General features: G+C 43.8%; 1 protein-coding gene across 1 annotated transcript in view; it reads right to left on the bottom strand.

Annotated features, from left to right (window-relative positions):
* LOC144934443 (vitamin D3 receptor-like) overlaps positions 1–7,999 on the bottom strand; it is an 84,250-nt gene extending 76,251 nt beyond the window's left edge. The window contains exon 1 of the mRNA XM_078860195.1: positions 7,497–7,999. The gene's annotated coding sequence lies outside the window, so the exon portion shown is untranslated. The remainder of the gene's footprint in view (positions 1–7,496) is intronic.
* Between the last annotated feature and the right edge of the window lie 4,584 nt (positions 8,000–12,583).

Genomic DNA, 12,583 nt, shown 5'->3' on the forward strand with positions numbered 1-12,583 from the left:
CCGGTAAGGTTTCAATAATCGGTAACCATTTCGGTTTGAAAGTTAGTAATGAACGCACTTGATTGGCATGTGCCATGGTGGGATAAGTCAAATTCAATCACAATCTTTATCTCCGTTAAAAGGTAAAGTAGAACAGTCCTGCAATCGCTAGAACACTGCTGGCGGGCCGTGCCTCCAAGGTAGCTAGCTGTGGAAGGGGGGGGGGTATTTGGTCTACTCTTCCATGCTGAACAGACGTGTCTTAAAAGAGGTAGGAGTACCCCCACACTTAACCCCACCACGATCGACTGCATCATCTCCATCTACACTGCCAGGTAGACAGAGGCCAGTGTGCTTACCATTAGACTATGACAGCTCTCCTTTATCTCTCAGCCGAGGAGGTAAACGTGCTACGTTGTTACGTTCATTCCCCGACATTCCTATGTGCGGCAAAAACTGGTAACCGTTTCGCTGCGGTCAGCAACCAAAATAGCAAAAACAATTGTTTAAAAAACCCTCAATATTTCAAGAGCCGCAATGCACTGTGGTGAATACGAGACGGTGGTCCTTAATAAATAACGTCACGAAGCAGTCCTTGAGGAGCCTCAGGTTGCCGACCCCTGGTCTAACAGGTAACGCAAAATAAAAGACCGATTTTTAACAACCGCAAGCGCCTACGGTTGGCTCAATGGTTACTGCGCTACAAAAATCCAGCACCGGAGTGATCATCGGGACCACGTTCCGAACATGCCACGGGTGCGTGCGGTGGGAACATCAACAGTGGAGAAACTCGAAAGGGTACCGAGCGTGCGCTGTGCCACCCTTAGTTGGTGGTTCACTTGCAGCACTTGCCCCAACAGTCTGTGTAGGCTACACAGAGCAGGGGGTGGGAGTATCGTTAGTGGTTGCTTGCTATCGCGTAACACGTGCCATCTCCATTTAATTCACAAAGTGTTGGGAGCGCTACCGCTTACCGAGTGCTAAAAATGCTACGCTTTGGCATTCTTCTGCCATGAAAATAAATCAATTTTAATCTGCTGGAGTTCCTTGAATACGTTTTTTTTAAAGCCATCTCCCACAGCCCAACAGTGGTGCAATCGCCCTGTCTTTGGATAACTGCATTGAGTAACAAGTTGCTCGTGTTGTGCAGGCTGAATCTCAGGCCCAGATTAGGGTCATCCTGGGCTCTAAGCCAAGACCACATTTTGGACCTCCAGCATTTTGGGTCTGATATAACCCAACGCACTCCTGACCCCCCGCTGGCATCAGCTCACTCTCTCTCTCTGCTGGGTTATTGGGCCCTAATGGGTGGCACTCGCTAGGGTTTCACCCGAGCCCTGGGGCTTGTTGTGAAAAACAGTCAGGAAAATATTAGATAGTGTGGTGCGGTGGGTCCATCGAGAGCTGGGGCTACAAGAGCTCAAAAGGATCTGGTGTCATGTGCACTCTTGACGACACAGTGGGATTGCCAGGATTATCCTCATGTTGAGATAGGCAATCTTGGGAAATCTGTAAGACTTTCCTGGGACATTAAAAGTCGGTTGCGTAATAATAGTATAATAATAGTCTGGTATACGCCCCTCAAGACCATGCATTTGGAGTACATGTAGTGCTCCATTTACTGGTAGTGCGAGATGTTCTTCTACCCAAGATATGCCCCGTTTTTTGTACTTTCGGAAGGTGACAACCATAATTGTGAGCCTGATTAATCCACTGCACATGAGGCTAGGTACATGCACAGCCTGTTTGTTAATCCGCCGGTTGGATGAGGATTTCTCCACACCACCTTGAGAGGATGTTTGACCATGCCTCACCACGCTGGGCGGTGCAGGTTAGTGAAACGGAGTACAGAACAATATGGAAATTTGCTGCACTGCCCTCAACTGCCAATAACGCCTGTCCTTCACGCATGGTAGTTAACCCGCTAAGCGCTATCCAGGCTTGAACCTGCTTAGCTTCTGAGATCTGACAAGATTGGGCACACTGCGGGCGATTTGGTCCAGGGCTACAGCTCTCCTGTTACATCTCATTTATATACAGCACTGTATATCTATTCATGTCTATTGTTCTCCCGTACCATCTATAGCCATCTCTGAATTATCTCCGAGATTTGTGTCATCTTTCAAGCACATTGAATGTACTAAAGTATAGTATATAACTTAAAATTACATATAATTAGAATAATATATAATTATACTATATATTACAATTAAGTATTACAATTAAGTACTGATGTTATATAATTATACATTATATATAGTATATATAAGTAGGATAGTATACAACTGAAAATAAATCATCGGTGACGTTGCGGAGAGTATAAGCGGATAAATGTCTCCTTCACTTATTCATCTTTCCACATAAACAAAAATATCAAAGTATTTCTGACACAACCCACATCAGTCGCACGGCCTTCTGGGAGTGAATAATTCCTGCAGCATTACGTACAAAGCAATCTCTGGTCTGGTTTCGACACAGAGTGTCTCATCAGCGGCGAGGCTTGCTTGAATCAATAACGCTGGTAAACCACCAGATTATTATTTGTATGGGCAACGACCGATATTAGGTAGCCACTGGAGCTTATGCACTTTTAAATCTACTCATTTCTTTAGAACTGTTTGTGTTTAGAGTTTGTCTTCCTTCCCCCGCACCTCTGATGAGCACGTTGGTTGGCTAGGCACTGTGCGAAAGAAGCTCAACATACATACATCACGTGATCCCATTTCGCCACTCGACATTGCAGCTAAATAAATACAAATTATGGCGTGGGATAAAACGGTGGCATAAATCTGCAAAAATCGAACTCCGTGCCTGATGTAGGTTGTGTAAGAAATAAAATAATACCTCGATATATATATTTGGTAAACAAAGCTTCGGTAGAATGAACGTTGGATTTTTTTCGCACCATTTTCTTACACGGAAAAAAAAGCAAAATTATAAATAAATACAGTGAAAGGATTAAGAAATTAATCGATCTGCAGTGATGTATAAATAAGAATAAAGTTATGTTTCTTCACTTTTTTTTATTGACGTCAGTTTATTTTATTTTATTTTAATACAGTATAAAATATTTTATTTTCAATACAAAATGTCTGTTGAAAATATGAATGGTAAGCTATTATGCGTTTACAGTATTAAATGGTAAGTTACAGAGGCTGGGAACGCCTCTGTAACTTCAATATGCGAACGAATCTCCAGGAACGCGTCTACTTCGTATGTCGAGGTAAAACTGTACTTGTGAGTTGTTTTAGTTTGTTTTTTTCCATGTGAAGAGACGGATATGAGAAGGAGCCATTGTCTACGTATTTGTTTTCTTACGCCGTCAGTCGTGTGCTCGTAAATCCGGTGTTCCATCTCCACTTACCCAGAACTGAGCTCAAAACAAATTGATTGCCCAATAACCACCCACCCAACCCACACTCCTCCCCACATGCTGCATTCTAGTAACTCGAAGATCCGCCACGCTACAGTGTATTCCTGACCGCCTCAAAAAAAACAAGACACTCAAGTACATCATGACTTCACATATTTCAAGCAGCCAGTCGTGCCTGCTGGTGGTACTAATAATAGTTTTACTCGACAGCGCATGTGCTGTGAGTGTGTGCTGGCGGTGAAAACTGATTGCACACCCCAAGCCAAATTTCCCCCTACAGTGGCTGCTTTTCAGTAAATGTCATTGTTTAAAAGGTTGTGGCGTTGTTTGAGAGCAAGGTGGGGGAGGATAATGCGAGGAGTGATAGTTGAAAACGACACCCACCACGTGTTGAGTGCGTGTGCTCCCGCCGTTTTCAATGTGAATCGGGGAAGTTGTCTATTGGTTTTATATTGTTATAAATCAGATTCATTCAAAGCAAGACTTTGATCTTTTACAAGTTAGAAATTAACCAGACAAATGTAGAGTGGTTACACATGTACACTCCTCAGATCAAAGGTCAAACCCCCAACAAAATGTAAATAATTTTGTAAAACCACTCATGGCAAATACAGTCATTCTAAATGCAGTGTTCACTTCACTCATCCAACGATTTCATTATCAACAAAACGTTCTAAACATGTTCTTGTGCGAATCGAGTCTTTCAGAAGTCTATTGAAACTGAATGATCAAACGACATAACGTGCATGCATCTGTTAATAATTGCCATTAAATTTGACACCACCGCTGCGGATATTTTTAACGTTTAAAGGTCTGCGTATGAATACATAAACAAACACTCGTATTATATATATTTTTCTATATGCCTGAATCTAATTTTCTAATCGCCTCTTGTTTCCACGACAAATGACAATGGTTGTGAAAGAATACCGTAATTAATTGAAACCTTTTAATAAGTATCAAATGCTGCATCTGCACTTATTAAACCACTTTTGCTAAAATTAAGATGAAAGGCTAAATCAGGATAACTAAAACAAGGCAGAATCTGTTGCGGTAATAAACAGAGCATCCTATTATGCGCAAATGTCAATTTTCTATTCAGAATGACATGGCTATAAGAGTAATCCACTCATGCATGTTGCACATAACCCCATGTGGCCTGCTCTTCATTACTGGAATTACAGTGGGCAGACGATCTACTTAATAATCACACTTTACATTTTATTTCTGAGAAAACGTCTCTTCCAATAACTAAGATAGATAATTTTCTCGTGGAGGGGGGGGGGGGTTTGAAGATGTTAATATAATCACAAACATTTCCCATGCGTTGGTACTTTTTAAGCAAACGTCAAAGCAAATGCATAGACAAAGCCACTGTTCTGGGAAAACGGCCCATCACTCTCCGTTTATGGCTCTGACAATGATGGGGCCAACATGGGCAGTGGAAACGTACAGAATTGTGATGCCACAGTTCAGATCAAAATGTAAGGGTAATGGTTTTCATTATCAAATAGCCATCGACCAGCAAGGCGGCTCGCAATCGGAAGGTTACAAGTACAGATCTTGGTTGATGGTTGATACAACCCATAATCCCTCTAGGGTCGATAAAATCTGGATCACTGTGTGGGAAAGTCAACAGTGGTTACAATGTGGATACACTCGCCCTGTCATAGGACTGTGGAATTGCCACTACTGGCTCAGGACTGTACACAGGAGAAGATCACTCACTGTCTCAATGGTCATTTGAGCAGGAAATCACTTTTGAATTTAGGCAAATATTTTGCTTTCTTTTCATCGGTTCCACAGTTTGTAAACACTGCCCAGCTGTCTCTGTATTTATAAATAGACGAATTACACAGACGTGACATCATTTATAGTTCCTGAACGCACGTCCAAAATTATCTGCTCGCGATGTCGTAAAAACCTCACCTCCATTGCTTCCGCCCACACCACGGGAATAATCATGGGAATTGATGACGAAGCGAGCGGCGAGTGAATTCCAAGCCTGAAATATCGACGGTGGAATTCACAACGGCAGTGGAAATTGCGTTGTGCATGCGCACCCTATCCTACAGAGAGAGAGCATTGTATCACTGGAATCTGTAAATGTATGTCTTCAATCTCAGGATGATCATCCTTTGACTGTGTGATTGGTATTCTTTTGCAAAACATTATAACAATTCAGCTGCCCCTCGAGTAGCAATTATATAAAACCTCAAAATGAAAATGTATTTAATGCGTATAGGTAGTTGCAGTGTTTTCATGCTATACATTTGCCCTAAACTATGCAAGAAAATAAGACAATTAATCTGCCACTGTAATCCAGCTTTACTTGTTAAGCAATGAGCTATTTTATTTGTTTATTTCAGTGTGCCCTTGTACAAGACAAACCAAGGTGAACGACATCAGTTTGAGTGTTATGGCAGTGTTGTCATTCACAATCGGAAGATAATCAAGTTAAGCTGACGGCTATTGCACTGAACCACAAGTCTGCCCCTGCAATGCTGAATTTACGAGTCTATCAAAATAAACAGATACCTTACAGCACTTTATTAATGGGGAGGGGAGAGAAAAAAAACTGCTTTCGAACGAGTTTGCCCACATTCACATCACAATGTGCGTTTGTCCAATGTCAGGCAGAAGCAGTGGCGAAGGGGGTGATATTACGCTCATCCTATAAGTGGCATCACGACCCATTTCACAATCCTGGAGGAACATTGCGAAAAAATGGCAGAGTTTTAGATGTTTGGACCCCGCTGAAAGGTGGGCCCACACATAACAGAGAAACGCAGGAACGTGCAGATATACTGATATGCAGGCACACTTAACGCAGACACACAGATAGAAACACAGAGAGACACACAGGCTCACACATACACGTACTGGTACGCAAACACGGCCAGATATAGACACAGAAATACAAACAAATACAAATACACAGCTATACAAAGACAATGAAACACGCACATAGATACAAACAAATACAGAGACAGCACAAAGACAGAAAAAGCCAGAGACAGTGACACAGATACAAAGAGACCGGCATAAAGATAGACAAATAAATATATACAGAAAAATAGATACACAAAGACACATGGACACACACACAGATAAATAGATGAACAGAGACACTGACACGCACTCAAAGACAAGACTGATGCACACAAAGACACATGATGATGGTCTTAACAGACCTTTGGACCAGGTGCTGGACAGCCAGCTACAAAAATGAGATACACGTAACATACACATAATCAGCACAAATTGACACACGGACACAAATAGACAAGACACAATTGGGGCGTACACACAAGAAACAAACAATCTAGGCTGGTGCTAACAATTAAATGCCTTGCAGTTCACCCATAATTCACGGACAAACGACAATATTTATCACCGGTATGTTGTTTTCTCGGGGAGTTGGGTTTTTTTTTATATATACTGCTCCATAATGTTGTCCAGATTTGTGCAAACAAGCCAAATGATAATTCCGTCACCATAAGCACGCAGGGTTCTGGCTTTTCGCGCGCTAAAAGCCAAGAGAACGGGGACATTTGCGTCAACATTTTACGACCACGTGCGCACTTTGACATTTGACGACGGTCAATTGATCTGCGTCAGTACACGATGATCATTATTACGGGGATGAGGCCGATGTCGAAGAGAGATCGAATGCCCCAAATGTCATCTGGTCTCGAGGGGCAGGCGGCTTTTGGCCGTCCATCGTATCTACTTTTAAATCGGCACGGCTGCTGTTGAGTTATAGCATTGAAGACGCAGTGTTATAAAGCTTTAACAAGCGCTGTAGTACTCGGTTCGGCCAGTTATCACGCGTGCGAGATTATGTAATACAGTATCTAATGGGGGGATGGAAATAAGTACATTTGGTTACCGTACACACACACAGATCCTACACAAACACCCACAAAGACATGCACATACACACACGGTAATATGCCATGCCACTCACCCTAACCCTACCCTTCAACAACAACAACGCTGATTGCATTCAAAACGTTGCTCAAAACAAGATAGCAAATGTATGGTGCCGTTCTGTGCACACAGGACCAGCTGTAAAATTGTCAATAATAAACACAAACCACTCGCCACATTGAAGAATAGCCACCGAAACGTCCGTACCGACCTGTTGGCTTTTCCAAACTTTTCTTCTCGCGCCACTGACAACCCAAGCCGCCGCCGCCGCCGCTGATGATGATGATGTTGTTGTTGTTGTGTCTCTCTCGCAAGTCCACCCACCCATCCACCCCAGTCCCTAACCCCAGAGGGGAGAAACGTTCTCACGCCAAACCCCAGTCGGCTCCCGTGTCACGGGTCTCGGTTCCTCTCTCAGCGGCCTCCCCCTCCCCTTAAACTTTCATTTTAAGACGACGACCGATTCTCTCTTCTCTGCGTGAAATGTGTTCACACACACACGGGCACACACACACACTTATGACAGCCCGCCTCTTCGTCCTCTTCGCCGTGCGATTTTTCCTGGAAGGCAAATGGCCGTCACGACACTGTTGTTTTGCGGCGTTACAACCACCACCACCACCAACCCCTACCCCCCTCCTTGTATGTATACGGTGCTGCTTCAATAGCAAGCGGCAACAGCGGCTCTAGCCACAAACCTAGTTGACGCAGATGTTATTTATGCTGCTGGCCTCTGGCCAAGCAAGCCGCGGCACCATTGGATGTGGCCGATGTGTGGGTGTAGACGGGGCCAACCAATCCGGCGTGGGCCCTCTCATCTGGCAAATTCATGGCACCCGCAGAGGGTTTCCCATGCCAGGTTCAGATGTTTTTTTTTACCTCTTGAGCCATAGAGGCTGCATTTGTGGAAATGTACGAAGGCGTTGCAGAGCGTTTGTCCATGAATTGTGAAGGGTTTTTATTGTCCGTGTGTTTTTTTGTGTCTTATCCAGAAGTCAATTTGACAGCTGTGGCTGGGTTTTAAAGCAGAGATGTGATGACATGTAATTAATAAAGATGGTTGTCTCATATCTATTTGTCACTGCACCCTAAATGCATCTGCTCACAACAACAAAACTAAGGAGATGGAAAATGTGTTGTAGTCTTCAGTGGAGTAAATTATTTAAAAGAGGTGTAATTTTTACCTGGCCAAATTATTAATTTTAATCTTATTTTGTCAAATAAAGAGCACCCCACACAGGGATGGCTGATCAGGAGCATCAATATATGGTATGTTGGTGTTTTGAAAAATTAAGTGTTTTTTTCACGCAAAGTGTATAAATGATCTCGCTAACACCATAACATTAACAATTCTAGAAGGCCAATGGGCCAAACACGAAACAGTATGATATATATGCTGCAATGGGAGGCTGCCGTGGTGTGATGGTTGCTGCCGTGGTGTGATGGTTAGCACACTGGACTTGCAATCCAGAGGTTTTCCTGTTCCGCACCTTAAATTATCACGGTTGGCTACGTACGGTGCGAAAGAAGTTCAACATACAGTATATGCAACATAGGTTCGATCTCCCAGCCCTGGACCCCGAAGTTTAAACAATGACGCAAGCACGAAGGTGTTCAACACAGGTAGACGATTGAGAGGTTGCGCATGTTGGGATTAAGTGTGTGTGCTCTCGCCTCTTCCAAGGCGTCTGACCCAGCCATGGAAGAGTTATTGGGTGGATAAAAGGAGCATCACTTGAGGAGTACGATATTGTACAGCTTCACCTTTGCCTTGTATGTGTTTTTTTGTATTGCTCAGGATACTCCACAACAGAGCGTTTGCATTCTCGTGTGTGTTAACACTGGCAGAATGTGTCAGATGAGAGGTTGTACCTTTATATGTGTGATACTTGAATTCGGCAAAATTTACATTTCCAGATTTAGAGGTGGATTTCTTAAGAACTTGAGGTGAACTGTAGAGTTGGATGAATGTTTTTCTCTCTCCTGCATTTCAGATGTTTTCTTTCCATCTGGAATTCCATTTTGTGCCAGTGCCTCATGTCAGTGTGGGGGTCTGTGAGGCTTTTCTGGGTAAATTTACATTATACATGCACTGCGAGGTGTGATTTATTTTCATACTTGTAATCCGATGGAAATAGTGCAGTGTTTATCGCACCGACTTGAGTTCAATTCTCAGCTAAATCAGTGGTGGCTGATATACTGGAGATGAACCAGTATTGATTCCCACAATCACCAATTTGCACCGACCGAGTGCAGTGAAATATGGGCAATTAAACACCTCTCATGACCAATATCGAATGGGAAGGCCTTCATCCAGCAATAGATTGACAAAAGAGTTGTACGTTGTACATTTTGGCAATTAAAAAGTGATGCATTTCCATATGTTAAATAGCAAAAATATTATTTTACTTGCACTGCTGCAGCCATGAATATTTGGCAAATGTTGCGTGTGCCTACACGTTTGCAAATGTTGCGTGTCCCACACCTCCGATAAGCATGGTTTGCTACGTACGGTGTGAAAGAAGTTCAACATATGTACACATATGTTCAATACCACGTGACACTGCAAGAGTGATGAACACATCTCCATCAATCCACCCTCAATAACGGCGTCAGTGCATATGACAACGGAACGGGAACGGTATAGTCTTTTGTCATACCGTGATTCTTTGCTCCCACATCTGTGCTCCCTGCGCTCACTAACCCGCACGGACTAGGGCGGTGAAGTATAGTGAAGTAACCTACGAGCCTCACTGGCATACCGCAACAGGAATGAAAAAATAAACCCTTGACGACCTCAGCGGCTAACACCGACCGAACAAAGTAAATCACAACCGTGCGCAATTAATAGGATAAGAAAGGTAAGCGGCAAATGAAAATTAATACAATAATGAATCAGTAATGAGCTAGTTTTAATTTTTTTTAAATCGATTTTATGGGGATGCAAGTCGGAATAGGTGGGCCTTGCACAGGCCACGGAATTAAGACACATTCGGCGCACTTTCGATATCCGGTGGCGATATAACCCTGGTGATGAAGAGACTACGGGCAAGCCGATTTTTGTTCACCCGATGATCGCTAAAACCATCACGAGATGTGCGTTGACCAGACAGACTAGAGGCACGTGCCTTTAGTCTGTCTGGTCGAGTCTTTCAATTCTCCCAACCAAAATAGATGCTGTTTTCCAGTGATTGTGTGCCAGGAGTCACATTGATTAAGAGCTTTCTCCAACAATTTCAACTATCAGAACTTGGCAGGCTGCGTGTAAAAAAAAAGTTTTTTTACACGTTTCAATTTCTGTACTGCTGTTGCGTGCAAACTCGCTCACCTTGCCGAATGTGTGCCCTTCAGTGGAGTCACAAATTACACCACGTGTTAAATAATTCACATTTTTTTTATATTCGCCCACCGGAGAGATGCTTTAAATTTCCAAGCTACGTTATGTAAGATTGCGTCCCAGAAATGTTCACGCTTTTAACTCACGAATGGTGTTCAGAGGAAGAGAGTGGACCAGTAGGCCCAGGAAATGGGCTCTCACCTCGTCTCAAATCGAAAGTCAAAGTAATTTCCCGCTCAAAATGAGGATTGAGGAGGCACTCATCTTCTCTATACAGCGTTAAGCCAGTCGTGGGAATTCCACAATTCTATGGTGGGGGCGAGTCTATCCATAGGACAATCAGTGTTGACTCCACCAGAAAGTGATGTTCACTTTATCTACCCATGCAGAATTGCTGAACCACGTAGCCGGGTCAGGTCTTAAATAAATAATGTGCTTATCGTATTAGAAAAGTTACTCACATATATACAATGTGATGCATTTAATATCCACGCGTTTGCACTATAATACAGTTTTCATACTCGTTCCATATCCTTTAAACAAATATTACTGCCCTGGTGGTGTAGTGGTGAGCGGACTCGACAATCCAGAGGAGACGACAGGGAAAGGTTCTTAAACCCCCTCTCCCCGTCCGGCTCCGGCTCTGTCCATCGAGCAGCCATAAGTGGGTCAAAACAAAGTCGATCGGCTGAAGTAGAGTGTGGGTAACTCCTTCCTTTTTCAAAAAACATAATCTGGCCAGCATGGAAGCACCCTCTGATGACATTGTTCTTTCATTGAGAGGCCCGCGGGCCACTGGCGGCCCCTGACAATACACAAATGTGAAAACACCACCACCACCACCACCCATCATCGTGCTGCTGTCAAACCCCCAATGGTTTCAAATGTGTGGCGGCCCTCACACTGATGATGTCTTATCGGCGATGGTGTCCCCCTCCCTCTGAAAGCTCGTGAAGAACACTGCTCTAAGAGAAGGGCTCTCTAGACCGGGGGACGTGAGCAGAAAATTGCAGGACTGCGCCTTTTACTTTTTCATCCGTCAGTGCTCAGACCATATTCAAGCGCACTTCCGAAACGACTAGAGCTGGCTGAACATGACAATTTATGAGATTTCCGAGCAACTATGAGATTTAAACTAAACTATTTTTTTCAACGAAGTGGATAATCATGTTGACATTAAATTTCGATTTAAAGCTTTCGTGACTGCAGGGATTCATCTTCTTGGTTCTTTCGGTAAAGTCACGTAGAAGGGAAGTAATAAAATAATAAAAATAAAACATAATAAAATCATTCTCACGACGTTTCGGCCACAACGCAAGCAGCCGTCCTCAGGTGAAGATCAGGTCTGTCGGGGAGACAGCATTCAGACGCAAGTTCCAAATATACAGGTGTCAGGGTCGGATCGAACCCCACGATATCCTGCGCACCAGGCGAGGTTAGTTAGCATCTCGCCACCGTGATTCAACACAAATGCCTCTCCTTGCCACGCAGAACTAACGACAGTCGATGGTGTTTACAGCCCGCGCGCTGTGCAAGTATCCCCTTTGCAGCATGTGCCATACACGTGGCCACTCGAGGCCACGCTTATTTTGTGCAAAAATATATCTAATAATCCCAACGCTTTTACCGTAACCGTATAACGCACAAGCGCGGATTGGAGGTAAAGACCACAACCCCTTCTCACGATGTGAGCCAACCGAACCACTGTTCGGTCAGCAGATTTATTGTGCGCGCTGACCACTATGGACTCTCAAGATCCGAAACAATGAAGAGCTCACTGTATGGTCACTTGGCTGTCAGGGACACCGCCACGCACGCTGCTGCTGCTTTTGCGCGTGAATGCTTTACAGTACCGTCGGACAGGTTTTACGAGATTGTGAACATCCCTGCAAATCCTTTGCGGTGCGTACGCGCGCGCGTGTGCGCGTGTGTACGGTCAGCGCGCTGCACTACGAAGCTTA

This window comes from Lampetra fluviatilis, chromosome 10, assembly GCF_964198595.1.
Source record: "Lampetra fluviatilis chromosome 10, kcLamFluv1.1, whole genome shotgun sequence".
Taxonomy (NCBI): domain Eukaryota; kingdom Metazoa; phylum Chordata; class Hyperoartia; order Petromyzontiformes; family Petromyzontidae; genus Lampetra; species Lampetra fluviatilis.